Here is a 16560-nt window from a genome sequence, read left to right on the forward strand (position 1 = left end):
GGTGCCGTAACCGGAATATCACACGTGAGATAATCTATTCTTAATTAATTTAGTATTTTTTGGAGTAATACAGAAATAGTTTAATACTTATACATTGTTATTTATTTATTTATTATTTCTATATTTAATACAAACTTATAATATAAAAAGTTAAAGTCCTCATAAAACCAAATGGTATGTTTAAACTTTCAATTGGATTTTAGGTAATTAATCTAAATACAGACTTATTTTAAATATATACAATAACCGTTAAATTTAGGATGCCAAATTACTAAAACTACTTACATAATACTATGGAAAATTTAATTTAGAAAAGTACACATTAGCAAAGTTAAACTACCAACTTACAACAGAACACAAAACTGCAATGTTTATAGCAGAGTCAAATATAAACATAAATGTTCTGTTTGCTATATATTCTTGACGTCATCCAAAAAGATAAAAAGCAACAAAACACAATCTTTTTTATCCGCATAGTACGCCTACAGAAAGTGAGAAAATATAAATGCCTTTCATGTACAAACCCTCTGCGACACATCAAAAATAATTTCATAACACTCAGGTGTGGCTTTTGTGGGATACAAGAAATATTTTCGTAATAACTTACATCACGTATCTTCATACATTATGGATATTGTCAAGTTAATATAGAGATATTTATTTAGCTTAAAAAATTGTAAAGGTTTTTCGTCGGGTGACGCAAAATGTACACGATGTAACGTGGCTTATTTGTTTTATACAACACATTCAGTTTGCGAAGGTAAATTTGTTATCCTCTCAGCGAATGCGAAGGGAAATGCCACCTGGGCTCAGGGATTTATTAAAACTGAATACGTTATAACGGTAGGGTGACGACGTGACAATGTCCGTCATTTCGTCAGTTCAGTGCCATGTAGCAGATGTGACCTGTAACCCTTGTAGTTGGTCACTAATAATTTTAATAACAACAAATTCATTTACATTTTAGATATTAAACATCTTCTCAACTTCGTAGTTTTGACTACAAACTATAAGATTTTGGTGGCTAGTAAATGAGATCCTCGCGTACTTTAGTAACTCCAGTTCAAAGCAAACTTTGATAAACTGGAGAAAACTTACAAAGCTAACCTCTTAGATAAATATTTTATAACTATTTGTCTACACGTAAATCTATACCTAATAAATCAGACTAAAATTCTCACTTTTAAGTGAGCGCCTTAAAATTTTATAGTTACTCAGGAAAAACTGAAGTAGGGTTAATCTCTCAATATGAGTTGTAAGTTCTTATCCAAAAAAAGAATGCTTTGTACTACTGTATTAAATAGAAATGTCGCAGTGTAGGCTTGAATAGCGCGACAACTCAATAAGCAGCGCGGGGCGCAGAGAGATGGTACCTTATATTGATCCAACTACGACTGCTGATCCTGTTAACAAAGTGTTCATAGCGAACACACGAAGTACTAATTACTCGTAATTTAATTTTCATTAATTTCTCGATATTTATTCTGCAATTCTTTTTCTTTGCTACAATAAATTAATACAATGAAAGAACTTTAGGTATTTGTAGTTGGAAACTTATCAGCATAGATCACAGAAGGCAGGTGTTAGGTTGAACTAGATATTCAGAGTTTTGTCTGAAGAGTATGATTATATTTTGTTCCTTTAACTCCCCCTTTTTTTAAATGTTGGGAAAGGAAATACTTTAAGCGGGGTATGGAAAGAAATCTGTCTTCTCCTCTGATCAAAATAAAGGTGGCGGTGGGAAAAATAGCGGTGATCGTATTCGGGAATCCGTTTGCGTATATGTCATCCATTAGTATGAAAAGACATGTGTGTAATTCTGAATTTGTTTCAAGTGAAATACATAGCGCAGCGCAGTAAGATTTGAAGGTATTCGACACGCACGTACATTTAGCCCGAAATACGGAATTGTTATCCTTGTTAAAAGTTTGTCGTACTTACATACTGAAACAATCTTGTCCTCACCAACTCGTACCACCCTCACTCAAACTTTCCTAATTTAAACAGCTTTAAGTGTCATGAACAAATTTAATTGCTATTATAAGTTACACACGTCTAATTTACAAGCCCTAATCACATATTTCTATGTACTTCTTACTCAAGACTATAGGTTTTTCCTGATTTACATATTACCAAAATAGACTATTATTGCATCATAATTAAACTAAATATAAAAATAATATGAAATACCAAATAAGCTATGGAAAAGTCATATTATTTTCTGTCAAATGTTTTTCGTTGAAAGTGTACTGTGAATATTTGCAGTTCACTACAAAATCAACAGCTGCATCCAATTCAAAATAATTAAAAGCATTTTTCTATTTTAAAATTGTGTCTCGCATTTTAAAACATCTCTACTTTTAAAAAAAATCGAGAAATGAGTCTAAATACTGGATGCAAATATAGAGTTAAAGTATCAAAGTTAGCCATTAATTTGTGTACAAATTAAACCTTTTTAAAGATTTTATAACAAATATTTTTCACCTATTACTTTTATGAAATATACTTCTTCTTCTTCTTACGGTGCCATCTTCTCGCGAAGGTCGGCGATCATTAAGGCAATCTGCATTCTCGAAACCGCGGCTCTGAATAACGAACGGGTACTTTTTCCGAACCACTGGCGTAGGTTTTTTAGCCAGGAAATCCTTCTTCGTCCAACACTTCGCCTTCCCTGAATCTTCCCTTGGACGATGAGCTGCAGCAGTTCATATTTTCTGTTTCTCATTATGTGGCCTAAATATTCCAGCTTCTTTTTCTTTACTGTATATAGTATCTCTAGTTTTTTCTTCATGCGCTGTAGTACGGTTACATTTTTTACTTTTTCTCTCCATGATATCCTTAGCATTCTCCTGTACACCCACATTTCGAAGGCTTCAATTCTCTTGCTCATCGATTCTGTAAGGGTCCAGGCTTCAACGCCGTACAGGAGAATGGAGAAAACATAACAACGTGCTACTCGCATTCTCAGCTCGATTTTCAGCTTTTTATTGCACAAAACAGACTTCAATTTGTAGAAATGTAAATTCTATATAACGAAACGAAACGTATATGTATATTATAATGTATAATTATATAAAATGTAGAAATGAAATATACTAAGTTTTCTTAAATGAATGGACGCTCATTTAACTCTTTTCATCAGTTAGTCATCTTTCGCAGCTATTACGATAACCTCGCGCTGTAACCAGGATGACACATTTACCTAGGGGCGCCGTGCTACTAACTGAAAAATTGTACAAAACTAAAGTCAACTGTTTTCTTTTAAATTCTTATTTTGCTTCGACGATATTATGACATTTTATCTTTAATCTTAAAATGAAATAAACAAGTTGACAGAAGATTTAATATTAAGTATCTTCTAGAACGATATTTGTACATTGTAGGAAACCTAATAATTCTGATTTTCCATAAATAGAGTGTTCTTTCTAGAGACATTACTGTTAATGGAGTCATTACTTAATTTATAACGCCATAGTAATTAGAGAATGAAATGTAGAACATAAATAATTATTCAACAAATGGTTAACCACACATTACCAGCGTTTGAAGGGTTTAAACGCAACTGAAGTGTCTACTAAGACATCTAAATCCCTTTAGTTCTGACGTTTGGTAACCCTACCCACGCCCCGTTTTCTGTAGCAACGTCCTCTTTTAAGGTTATGAGAACATCCAGAGGGATACTGAAGGGATCAAACGTAATGTTTCTTTTTGTAAGACTTTACTTTCTTCCTTGTTTTAGTTTTTGTTGCAAATTGACACGAGATAACAGTTATCCTTGGAGTTTACTGTAAATATATGCGATCGAATGTTATCGGTGAATGTTGGAAAAAAAACCTTTTTTGTATTAATTTAACGGTGATTTTTAACTGTCGTGACACATGTATATGAACGATATTGTTGTTATTCAGGTGTTACAATGATGTTGGCTTACTAACTAATGATAATTTTGTTACTATATCTATTTTACAGATTCAAAATCAATCCGAATAACATGTATTTAGTATACAATATCGACAATTCTTTTTTTCCACACATCCTTTTACAAAAGACCTTCTGTCCAATTCGAAGATTCCGTTCGTAATCTAAAATGCAACAGATGGTAAAGCTTCAAGATTTGGATTGATTCTGTATACGTATAATTTTTTCGGTTAATGAATATCGGCACAAAAACACTGTGAGGAAGCATCTGTTAATCATGCTTCGTTAGTAAGAGGGCGGCGTGGTTCCAAAAAAAATCACAAAATATCACAAGGAGGGAGGAAGATATATAATATCACGTGTATTTCTTCCGACTGATAAGATAAATTCAATGAATAAATTAATTATAATTTGAAAATTTCAATATTAATTTGTAAATATACACGTGATGTTAGGTATAAGGGGTATAGTCTTAAACGTTACCAAATATCACCAGATGGGGGTCAAAAAGTTGCTAAAAAAATCACATGTTTAATGGACGACCTCATAATGATTAATCAATTTAATAAAAGAAATTTGACTAGTTAAACTGTTATTTTTTAATAATTTAATTTTACTAAAATAACTAGTATGACATTCAATTTTCTAAATTTAGTTACAGAGATTGACAACGATTGGTCACTTGTGCAATCGCAGTCGAAAATGGTTGATGGATAAATGGTGTTGAAAATTATGGAAATATATAATTCCATTATGATTTAAGTGTTAAAATCTTATATATAAAATATTGTTTAAATACGTGCAATTGCATAGAATGAAACTATAGTTCATCTACATCGTTACCTTATGCAAGAATACAGCCTGTTCAATACGAAAGTACATGTTTGACAACATCCCTTAAATTAAGAAAATAAATTAACTTTATTATATGTATCGAATACTTACGATTTATGAAGCACAAAGTTTGTAATTTGTTCTCATTTTAATCTTAGAATTACAACATCACTTAAAAGTTAAAGCAATCTTTAAGATAAAAATAATCACAACACTGTCCTATTTTTTAATTATATTACACCTTAACTGCCTTAATATTTTAAACCCTATACCAACGTCCTCGTAGACCGCCGAAATCCGATTATAAAAAACGTATTTTTTTCCTCAAACACGTCTTTCCTCAACCGCGCTTACACGGCAACTGAAATGTGAATTCAAAATAAGAACCTAATTTCCCGGGGTCGGCTACATATTAGGGGCTAGTCTTCAGGCGACTGTAATAGTTTCGTTTGATCAAGATAGATGGCTCTTTTCACAATTGACATAAATTTTCCAGATGTGATGATTTTTAAATTTATTTTCGTGTAACTAACAATAACGTGAAAATAAAATCAGTACGAAAGAATGTTCAAAGACTATTTTTTATATATTGACTGCTTTTTTTTAATATTTTAAATAGTGAGTAGAATTTACAAACATTTTTTAAAGATCTAACAAATTAAACTTCAGTTCCTTCGGTCAGAGATCAGTTTCAATTACATTTTGTCATTCGCGCAAACAACAATTTTATTTGTTCGTCCCGTTTGACTTTTGTGGTTTACAATTTCGACTGTTTCCTTAATGTTTAATATTTTACCGTTACACTTTCCGAAGTTTTCCGACGTAGACGATATTGTCCGGATCATTATCTTTTATTACGTCTTTGTGTTGCTTTCCTTGTCACCAGATTATATGAGGCTTATTTCAAATAAAAATATAAATGATTATTATTGTCCCTGAAACGTGGGAGTCTTACGAATTGACTGGATTTTGTAAAAAAGATTTTAGACGAAGCTAAATTTTGTATTATGCTAAAATAAAGCAAATTTTTCATTAATATTAACTGTACATATATATGTTTTTTATACATCGACGAGTTGCTGTTGCTTTTATTATTTAAATATATAATTTGTACGTAATGTAAAATGAAATTTAACCCAGGCCGAAGCCTTAAGAATAATCTGGTGATTCACTTATCGGAACATCTCTTTTGTCGATAATCCTGGAAACCTAAAATTTACATAAAGATTTATTGCTCGGTCTGCGATATCCCTAAATCTCCAAAAAAGGGACGAGGAATCTTCGAATCCTGTAAATAAATGATGAAATTGATAGTTCCACTTTAGCTAACTAATTCAAACCAATTGATAACACTAGGAATCAATTTAAAAAATAATTGTGAGATAAATAAGGAAATCAAAAGCTCTAACCGTAGGTTTCGGAGACAAAAATCCACATTTAAAACATATTGTTATCTCTGTTTATATACATTTATCCGAATTTCTTACGATGAAGGAAAACATCGTGATGCAACCTGCATATATCTGAGATGAAATTCAATGATATGTGTGAAGTCAACCAACCCGCACTGGGCCAGCGTAGTTGACTATGTCCTAGTCACCTCACTTAGGGTAGGCTCCAACCCCTCGGTGGGGACGTATAGAGAACTGATGATGATGGTATCTGTTTTGTTAAGGATAATGACAAGGAAGAGGACATGTTTTATACAAAGATTTTGTTTTCAGAAACCTACGGTAAAAGATCTACAAGATTATAACTTGGTACGCATAAGATACATTGATATTTAACAAACATTCCTAAAATAATACCTTATGAAGTAACAGCCCGAGCCGAGGCTCCTGAGGGAGCCCTCGAGACTAGTTACTCTTAAACGAGGTTTAGGCTACGCGCCATCTGCCCTGCCAACTCAAGCCCGGTGAAACTGTAAATGCCTCCTCAAGGCAAACAGTGACTACTCAGTCACAAAAAAATGATGCCATCAAGAACAACAACAGTAAAAAATTGTTTCCTTCGCTGTTCTTTTCTGTATCGAAAAGACAACGTAAATCTTTTAGTACCAATTGTTACTTAGCGACAGAAACTAAGCTGTCGTTGTCGTTTGTATAAACATGAAGCTTGTTTATGTTCTTAATAGTATATTAGGTGATATTATTCTTTCTAATATGTGCTGGTTTTAAGGAAAAATTATTTTAAAAATGAAGGTTGCCAGACCTATATAAACAATTCTAGTTTTAAATAGAAATTAAACTGGTTGAATAGAGTTTTGATATTCCATTAGTTCTTGTCATTAATTTTAGAACGTTGACAAAGTTAAAGCGAAATAGGTTCTAATTCCATATAGTCAGAACATTCAAATAAAAATGAACCTAGTAACAACTTATTTTAAAGTTTAAATTTAACTGAAAATTTATATTCAAAAGCTTTGTGACCCAAATGAGTAGTAGGTTAGGTGCTCAAAGGTGTACCGTTAGAGGAAGACTTGTTTACACGTCTGTTTGTGTTACGCCACTTGAGATCTCGGCATTGACAAGAAATGTTTGCGACATTTATGTCGTATTTGTTTACGTTACGTCTCTGAATTTGCAGTGAAAATACGAATGTGACCATTGAGCTGGTAATTCTGCTATGGATTTAAAAGTCTGTTTTCATTAAGCTACGTTAGGAAAATATGTAAAATTTGGAAGAGTTTTAACAGCACATCGGCTAATTGGAAGACCACACCCTACTTTGGTCAGCGAGCCTATCGGGCTTAGCCAGCTAGCGTTGCTAAGCTATACCGGGACACGTTCCCTACACGCCTAAACAACATAACAGGAGATGGGGAAGGACTGGCGGCGGTGGAGATATCTTGTGTTGGAGGCCAAAATCCACTTTGGGTCGCTGTGCCTGCGGAATAAGTAAATTGAACTATAATTTTTCCTATGAAAGTAAATCAAAACGAAAACATCTCGCAGATAAATTAGGTTATTTAGTTCTTAACTTCTAGTTTCGTTATATTTCTCTATAATGAAAAAAAGTCATAAAGGTAAATAAAAGTCAGATATGATTAAATCTCATCAGCATTGTATGTCCTGGCTCTGTTCCATTTCTATTGGCGCAAATACATTTGCATTCCGTGTCGCGAAGTAAATCTTCCGTTCCAGATAATAGCAAGTCTAGTTTCGATCTGATCGTAAATCAAAGTTCAACAATAAGATAGGGGGCGCCAATGACAGGACAAAGCTTCCCGTCGACGTGGATTTAAAGCGAACATCCAACATCGCCTTCCAAGATAAGCGGATTCTATGATTTAGTTCCCAATGCACACCTCTACAATATTATAGTAAAGTTTTATTATGTTGTCCTTTTACGGTTTGGACATGTTGATTAATGTACAAAGTTTGAAAAGAAAAATCATACCGTCAGAAAGAGTGGCAACACTTGTAAAAGTTTTTTTTAATCAAAATTAAGAGAGTTTTATTTGACCTAAATACTTTGGCTTATTTCTAAGGTCCTAGTTTCGGTGTAAGAGTAAATCAAAGAACAACAAAACAGTATTAGTCTTAATCTCGACCGAGGCAGGATTCTAAGCTGTCGGATACAAACTTATTTTGAAGACTTTAGATTTTATAGAAGTGCCAATATTTGAAATTATAAAACTTGAGCTCTTCTTCAGTATCTGAGTTAAATTTTTGGGAATGATTTTTTGGTATGTGAAAAGTTTAATAATTTAATGATGTATGTATGATGTGTATTAATGGAGTATGACGAAAGTGTCATCGCGGAATCGTGCGAAGAAGGAAGAATTATCTTTTCTTTTAAATTCTAATGTTTCCTATTTCTAGACATAAGAAAATACAAAGTGATTTAATTTACTCATGGTTATCATGAAACTGTTACGTGTTTTGACAATAAGTGAGTACTGTTAAAAGCTTTCTATTTTTTAATATGTGGAAGCAAATGAAAAATGTTTTTCAGACAAAAATAAGAAATAGAATGCACGTAAATTCACGGGTAATATACTTTTATGATATTACCGAGTTGAGTAGTTAGTACTAATTAATGCTCCACTTAACCGTCGTAGCACTAGAGGGTTAAACTGCGTTACGTAACCTGACGCGTAACTCGTGATATACCTCCACGTCACTAATTACAGCCAGTATCTTTGACTTTTAAGAGACGGGATCTGTCAAGCGCATTTTCCTTTGTACAATCAACTTGGTGTGCTAGTCAGTATGCTTTGATAAAGACATTTCAATTTTATGCACACAGGTTATTATCAGTCTTAAACCAATACACGCGTACTGTTACTGTCTGTTTTTATTTAGTACAACAGCATCTCTTCACCTCATCCTTTTATCTATATTCAAATGACTGTTTATAGAGTACTTTAACTATCATTATATTTTTTTTTAATTAAATAAATTGAAAAAGGCTTAACTCACGTGTGATCGTCCTGTGATGGCACCGACTAGTATCGGACCCGTCGGGGTTCCATCTTCAGGGCGAGTGTTTATTATTATGTCTCACGAAATTTTAAACAATTTAATATACTCGTATATCTTACGTATCAATTCATGTACTTAAGGACCTTCAATAAAAGAGCGAATACCTTCCTTAAAAGCCGGCAATCCATCTACGATTCCTCTGTCATCGCGGATGTCCATGGGCGTCGGATCAAATAACTTTAGGCGGTCCGTTGCTCGTTTGCCCCCTTCTCTTATGTATATAAAAATATTTTTATTAGATAGTTTATATTCAAGCAACTTATTAGAAGCGGAGCACAACAAAGTCAATAAATACTTTTTGTTTTACTAACAAATATTAGGTGCTTACATATGAAATTGGCGTTTTTCGTACTGGCCACTTTAATCACGAATTTCTCCTCTTTGGTAAGGAATTCCAAATTCAAATTTGTACAGCTATAGACTCATGTATTTGTGGTTCGATGACCGTCATTCATTTGTTTTTTTTCTTCTGTTTTTTTCTGTTTGCGTGACTCATTTTACAAAATGGAAAACTTAAAATATCGCATTATTTACGAGTACGAGTTCCGCCGTGGCACTAGTGCTGCGGAAACGACTCGAAGGGTGAATGATGTGTATGGCGGTCGTGTTGCAAAAGAAAACACAGTTCGTTTTTGGTCCCAACGTTTTCGTTCTGGAAATTTCGATCTACAGAACAAGCCCCGTGGACGGCCTGAGACTCAAGTTGATAATGAAGAGTTGAAGGCTATTGTGGAAGCGGATCCATCGCAAACCACGTCCGAGTTAGCTGCAGGCTGCGATGTTAGTGATAAAACTGTTTTAATTCACTTGAAGCAAATTGGGAAGATTAAAAAGCTTGAAAGGTTGGTACCTCACGAATTGACTGGAGCAAACCGGCAAACGCGCGTCGACTGTTGCGTTACATTACTAAACCGGCACAATAATGAAGGTATTTTAAATCGAATCATTACCTGTGATGAAAAATGGGTTCTTTACGATAATCGGAAGCGCTCAGCGCAATGGTTGGATCCTGGCCAGCCAGCCAAATCCTGCCCAAGCGAAAATTAACCCCAAAAAAGTTACTTGTAAGCGTTTGGTGGACTAGTGCCGGTATTGTTCATTACAGTTTTCTCAAATCTAGCCAGACTATTACGGCTGATGTCTATTGTCAGCAATTGCAAACCATGATGGAAAAGCTAGCGGCTAAACAACCTAGGCTGGTCAATCGCTCCACGCCACTGCTGCTTCACGACAACGCTAGACCACACACTGCGCAACAGACGGCTACTAAATTAGAAGAGCTTCAGTTGGAAAGTCTAAGACATCCTCCGTACTCCCCGGACCTTGCTCCAACAGATTACCATTTTTTTCGAAATTTGGATAACTTCTTGCAAGGGAAAAAATTCAACTCCGATGGGGCAGTCCAAATCGCCTTCAAAGATTTTATTGATTCCCGTCCGACTGGTTTTTTTAGTAAAGGGATCAATGAACTACCTATTAGATGGCAAAAGTGCATAGAAAATAATGGTTCATACTTTGATTAATTAAATATATTATATTAAAAAATATTCGACTTTTTGTTCCTCCCATACAAAACGCCAATTTCATATGTAAGGACCTAATATTAACTTAATAACTGGTACTTTAACTTAAATCAATAGCATTATATATATAGAAAGTAGAAATATTTTCAAATCAAATGACATTGCTTTAAATAAATTTTTATTCATTCAAAAAGCTTGAAATTTAGATTCAATTCAATGTTTTTGATCAAACAAATTTTGATGAAGGGAAACGTTTAGAAGCTGCTATAAAAAGTAAAGTATTCAATTCAATTGAGTTGAACTCTGTTTACAGCAGAAGTTAATCTAAATTAACATTCGACGAACAGTGTAAATCAAGCGGCCCAATTTATCTTTGACTTTCGCCTTTCTAAAGAAATGTTTTAGCAAAATAGCGAAGTTGTTGAGTTGTTTACTTTCCTAAATTAACTTCTAAAACTTCCAAGATTTATTTTCTTTGAGATTTTGTCATTAATAACATGTAATATCAATATTTGTAAAATATAATCAACTAGCTTTCGCCCGCGACTTCGTTCGCGCGGAATTAGAAAAAAGCATAATAAGTAGAGTAGCTTATGTGTTCTTCCAGATTATGTTCTACATTTGTGCAAAATTTCATCAAGATATTACTATATTAATAAATAATTATTACTATATTAAAATTATATATCAAATAAACACTATTATAGCAATAGCTAAAATGATTTACAAAGCTTTAGCTCAATCAAGAAATGCACATTATTTAAACATGCCTCACAGGCCAAGCCAAAACTCTAAGTAACCAGCCGCATTTACTTGTAGAGCGTTTCATTAAACTTTCTTTGGAGATCTGATTAATTCCTTTAAGCGCTTGAACTTCGCTGCTTTTCTCTGTTGATTTCGTTTTTATGAATTCTTAAGGAATTGTTTGACGACTGTAATGATATAGCTTGTATTTCTTCTAAAAAGAGTTCCATTTCCCTCAGATGAAATAGTTATCTTACTAATATTATAAATGCGAATTTTTGGATGGATGGTTTAATGAATGGATGGATGGACCTTCAAGGTATCTCCTGAACGGCTCATAAGATCTTGATGAAATACGGCATAGATGTATAGTCTGGAAGAACACCTAGGCTACCAATAAAGGTTTTTTTTTTAATTCCGCGCAGACGAAATTGCGGGCTACAGCTAGTGATATAAAATTCCTGATACATTAAGAAAAAAAAGAGTGAGCATCAGCATTATATTTTAGAGACAGTTGCATTAAATTGTAAAATAACTGCTTACTTATACATTATCAAAAAGTTTATTTTAAACTAGCTGTCGCCCGCGACACCGTCCGCGCGCAGTTAAAAAAAAAAAAAAAGAACAAAATGAAAAATAGGTGTTGGCCGATTCTCAGACCTACTGAATACGCTCACAAAATTTCAAGAGAATCGGTCAAGCCGTTTCGGAGGAGTACGGGAACGAAAACTGTGACAAGAGAATTTTATATATTAGATTGCATCAAAAGATTCCTTAGTGATGAATAAAATGTAGACGACACTGCGAAGCACTATCTTATATGAAATATCCTCTAAAATATACAACTTCGTTATGCAATGAACCAACCAGAGTATTGAAGCAAAACTACTGACAAATTTCAACAAGCTCAACAAGATATTCCTCTGAGAGACAAAGTCAAAGATTAACTAAATTCCAGGATTTATGTCACTGCTATTGCTTTATTTATTTAAGAAGCAAATATAGATGTAACCACAGTTGCTAATTAATATTGAAATTCTAAAATAATGTCTTAGATAGTCGCTAACATACATAAAAACGATACAATGTACTAGCAGTTAATTGTATCGTTTATGTCACGAAATTTTAGCTTTAATGACAAGCCTATTTTTTTTTAAAGTACACGCACTATATTTATAAATGGTTAATGGTTTCAATAATTAAACATGCTTACGTTCTTTGATCAAAAGTAAATCAGCCACACCAAAATTCAACAATGACTCAAATGTTCGCCTCAAAGCATTGTTTTCGTTCGCAAAGCGAAATATAAATTAAGTTTTCGTATTTCGCCGCACGACAGTCACGTAATTTAGATTAACTCGAACTGCAATTGACACGGGAAAGTTTGCGTTTGGACAGCTAGAGAGTTCCGAACACACGCTCATACCAAAGCTGCGACCTAAACTACAAGTTTAGTAAATCTACGAGTACCGTGGCTTCTATAAACAAGATAAAAGGACCGATTCGTTTAAAAAATATACTTGTTTTTAGCCGACTTAAAAAAAAGGAGGTTATAAATTCGACTGTATTTTTATGTGTTACCGCCAAGCTCCACCCCTGGTGCTCCGATTTTGATAAAAAGTATTTCAATCGAAATGTACTGCTTGCAGATGGGTACCATATTTTTATTATTTTTTAAAATAACCAGTAGACTAGTAGATTTTTTTATATTATATGGTGGCATAAGAGCGAGCGGCGTAAAGATTTCTTCTTAAAATCTAATTGAACTGTTAATTGGAAGAGTTAGGAATAGCAAGGTTATCGTAAATAAAGTAAACCAAGTGAAGTTAAAAATTAAGACGGAGGAATGGTGATCACTTTTTATCATTAATAAGTTCCTTGGAGATTTGTTTAAAGAAAACATCTCTTTACAATTATAAAACAGTTAATAAGTAAATTAAAAAACTTCTCTTCAGTGAAAAAATCATCCATCGATTCACGCAAGCATTTTATCGTTCTACTTTACAAAGGCAATACTGATATAAATTATAGCCTCTTCAACGTTACAATACCGATAGGGATGACAAAATTGATTGGAAACATTGAAGCTACGAGTCTCGTCTAGACACGTTCGCCATTTGTCAATGCTCCGGCTGAAAATAGTCAAAGGTTCCTATCGTTATATAATATTTATAGCCTGTTCTAGGGAAGTATTGAAAGCCTAGTTTTATTACAGTTTACTTTAACTTTTGAATTGAACATTTTTTTTTTTAAAAAAAAACATCGTTTTCCAGGAAACATCGAGAAAAGAGATCGAGTAGGTGTCACCGTACGTGCTTGACTGACCAAATGTGCGTTGTCGTAACCGGTGAACTAATACGAAGACCACAATGCATTACTAAATCTGTATTTGAGGACCGCACGGAATTTAGAAAAATAAGTCAAGGTGAGTGGTCGCGGGAGAATGGAAAAACGACATAGAGACCCGCTGATGCCATTTATAAATTCAGTCTTTGTTGATGTGCTTTAACAGTGGTAGACGCCAGCAACAACAACATCTGTTGCACGATGTGGCCAGCTAGCCCGAGGATATACCACGACCATACAGAAAACAGGCGTCAAGTGGAAGCAATTCCGCGTTTCGTCTGACAAGTGTGCGTGCCGGAGACCTACTATAGTCGCCTTACTCTTCCCATCTTAACTATAAGGAAAGGAGAGGAACAGGAAGTTGATTTGATGGACGAGGGGACTAATAGGCAAGGGATATAGTATTTTTTCTGTGCGTAACCTCCTCCGTCGATTAAAGATAGGCAGCGCATCTGCATTTGCAGATGTCTATGAGCAGAGGTCGCTTTGCTATTTCGGTGAATCCAGGTGCCTGCTTGTTCGTTTGCCACCTTATGATATATAAAAAAAATATGTATTTATAACTCGTTTCACTTAGAGCTCAGCACTGCTCGTTAACGATGTTAAAGCAAAGTGGCAACTGTCAACACCAGAAAAAAGAATTAACCGGTTAATTAACTCGGCGGCAAATGTAAATGTCGGACCAATTAGTACTGTACCGGGCGAAATGTAAAATTAGATTGCTCGAGTTTTCTCATTTCCATTAGCTTATGTGTTGAAATGAATAAAAAATGAGATATAAAGACATGTTAAACCAAAAGTGGTATTTTCAACTTTGTGTACACAAGGACAAAAGGTAAGGTTAATTACAAAAGTTAAAACTGTTGGACAACTAATTTAAACTAGAACACTATTTTCACACTAGCATCTAAAAGGGTCCGTCGTCAAATATTTGACAACGTAAAGTAGGTACAATTTCACATAAATGGTTCGGAGTCAAATTCATCAAATATTTACTAGAATTTCATTAGAATATTTAAAAAAAATTGTAAATATTTGTAGGAACAATCTTCTGAATTACGAAATTATATTAAGGAGTATGTAATAAATCAAACGATGTAATTTTTCACATATCAAAGTTACAAATCTTAAAATCCAAAGGAGCTGTATGTCATACATTACAATAAATTAAGAAAAAAAAACTTTTCATAGTTTCTAGGTTACATAAAGATTTTTCATTTCAGATAAGCGCTAATAAAATTACCTTTCATTAAGATTACCTTTAAAATGTACACGAGAGTGCAATAATCATCACTAGATAGTGACCCTTTATAACCAACCCTCTTCCTTTGTATTAAAGTCGAAATTCGTTTGCAATACGTCTAAAATATATATGTAAATGTAGAGAAATGTAAATTGCAGGGAATGTGAATCTTCAAAGCACTTAGGATGTGCAAAGAGTTGCAATATACACACATGATGTGTATCACTTTAGCAGAGCGTGTTAAGATTAAACGTCGCAAAAGTTTTTTCACACATGAAAAGGTACCTTGCAAAGGAAAAAAGAAATAAAAAGATATTCAGAATATTATACTCTACAGATGTATCTCGTCCTATCGTACTTTCAATACAATTTTAAAGTAATAATAACACACATTTGTAATATTTTACATTTTTTTAGTATTTTTTTTAATATGTACGAATTTTTCTTTTGAATTTCGAACAAAATCAAATTCTCCCTAAATACCTTACTTCAGTCAGTACTATATTACTTCGTTAATATTTTCCGTCTATGTAGAAAAATGTTTATTGATCTAAATAGTCATTTCACATTCAGATAAAAACGCAGGTTATTTCTAGCACTCGAGCTTTTATGATGATATTCATATGTTTTTGCACCGGTGTTTCAATATTAGAAACTTACTAGCAGTCACTCGCGACTCTGTCCGCGCTAAAAAAAACAGTAATTATAAGTAGCCTATGTGTTCTTCCAGACTAAGTTCTATAATTGTGTTAAGTTTCTTCAATATCCGATGAGTCGTTCCGGAGATACATTCAAATAAACATCCATCTATCTATCCATCCATCTAAACATTCGCATTTATAATATTAGTAAGTTTAAGATTGTTAAATTGAATTAACACAAAGCAATTCCGAAGATGTTTCACTTGCTCGAATGTGTTGACTATAGTCGGTATATAACATGAACGTGCAATTAAGTATCCAAAAAGAAAATAACAAACATAACGGGAGTATGTGCGACGCTTTATAATTATGCTGTCAGAAACCTTGGGCTTAATTAGTGCGAAATCTAAAACTTCCTACAACGCTCATTAAAACTGGTTGTTTCTTTTGAACATGCAACATCGTTAGGAGCAACCTCGCTAGCTAATTGTTGATTTCGCCCTTTCTTTAAATGCAAATTTCCGTGTTAAAATTCAGAATACTTCTCTCTTTAATATCTTTGTTTATCTCAGCAATTTTATGTTTAAAAATTTCATATTTTGTAACATTTTTTATTGCGGCGTTCGAAATTAAAAGCAAATTGGTTAGTTAGTTATTATACTCTTTAAATTAAGGCACCTTAGATCCTTTTTTTAATTAAAGACTGTTATGGATTAAAAAAAAAACAACGAAACTCCTGATAAAGGAATTGCAGCATGTATAAACATATTTCAGTTTCCTTTAATATATTTAAATGTACAACAGAACTAATCACAAGCGCCCGT

Source organism: Papilio machaon, chromosome 3 (genome assembly GCF_912999745.1).
Source record: "Papilio machaon chromosome 3, ilPapMach1.1, whole genome shotgun sequence".
Lineage (NCBI taxonomy): Eukaryota > Metazoa > Arthropoda > Insecta > Lepidoptera > Papilionidae > Papilio > Papilio machaon.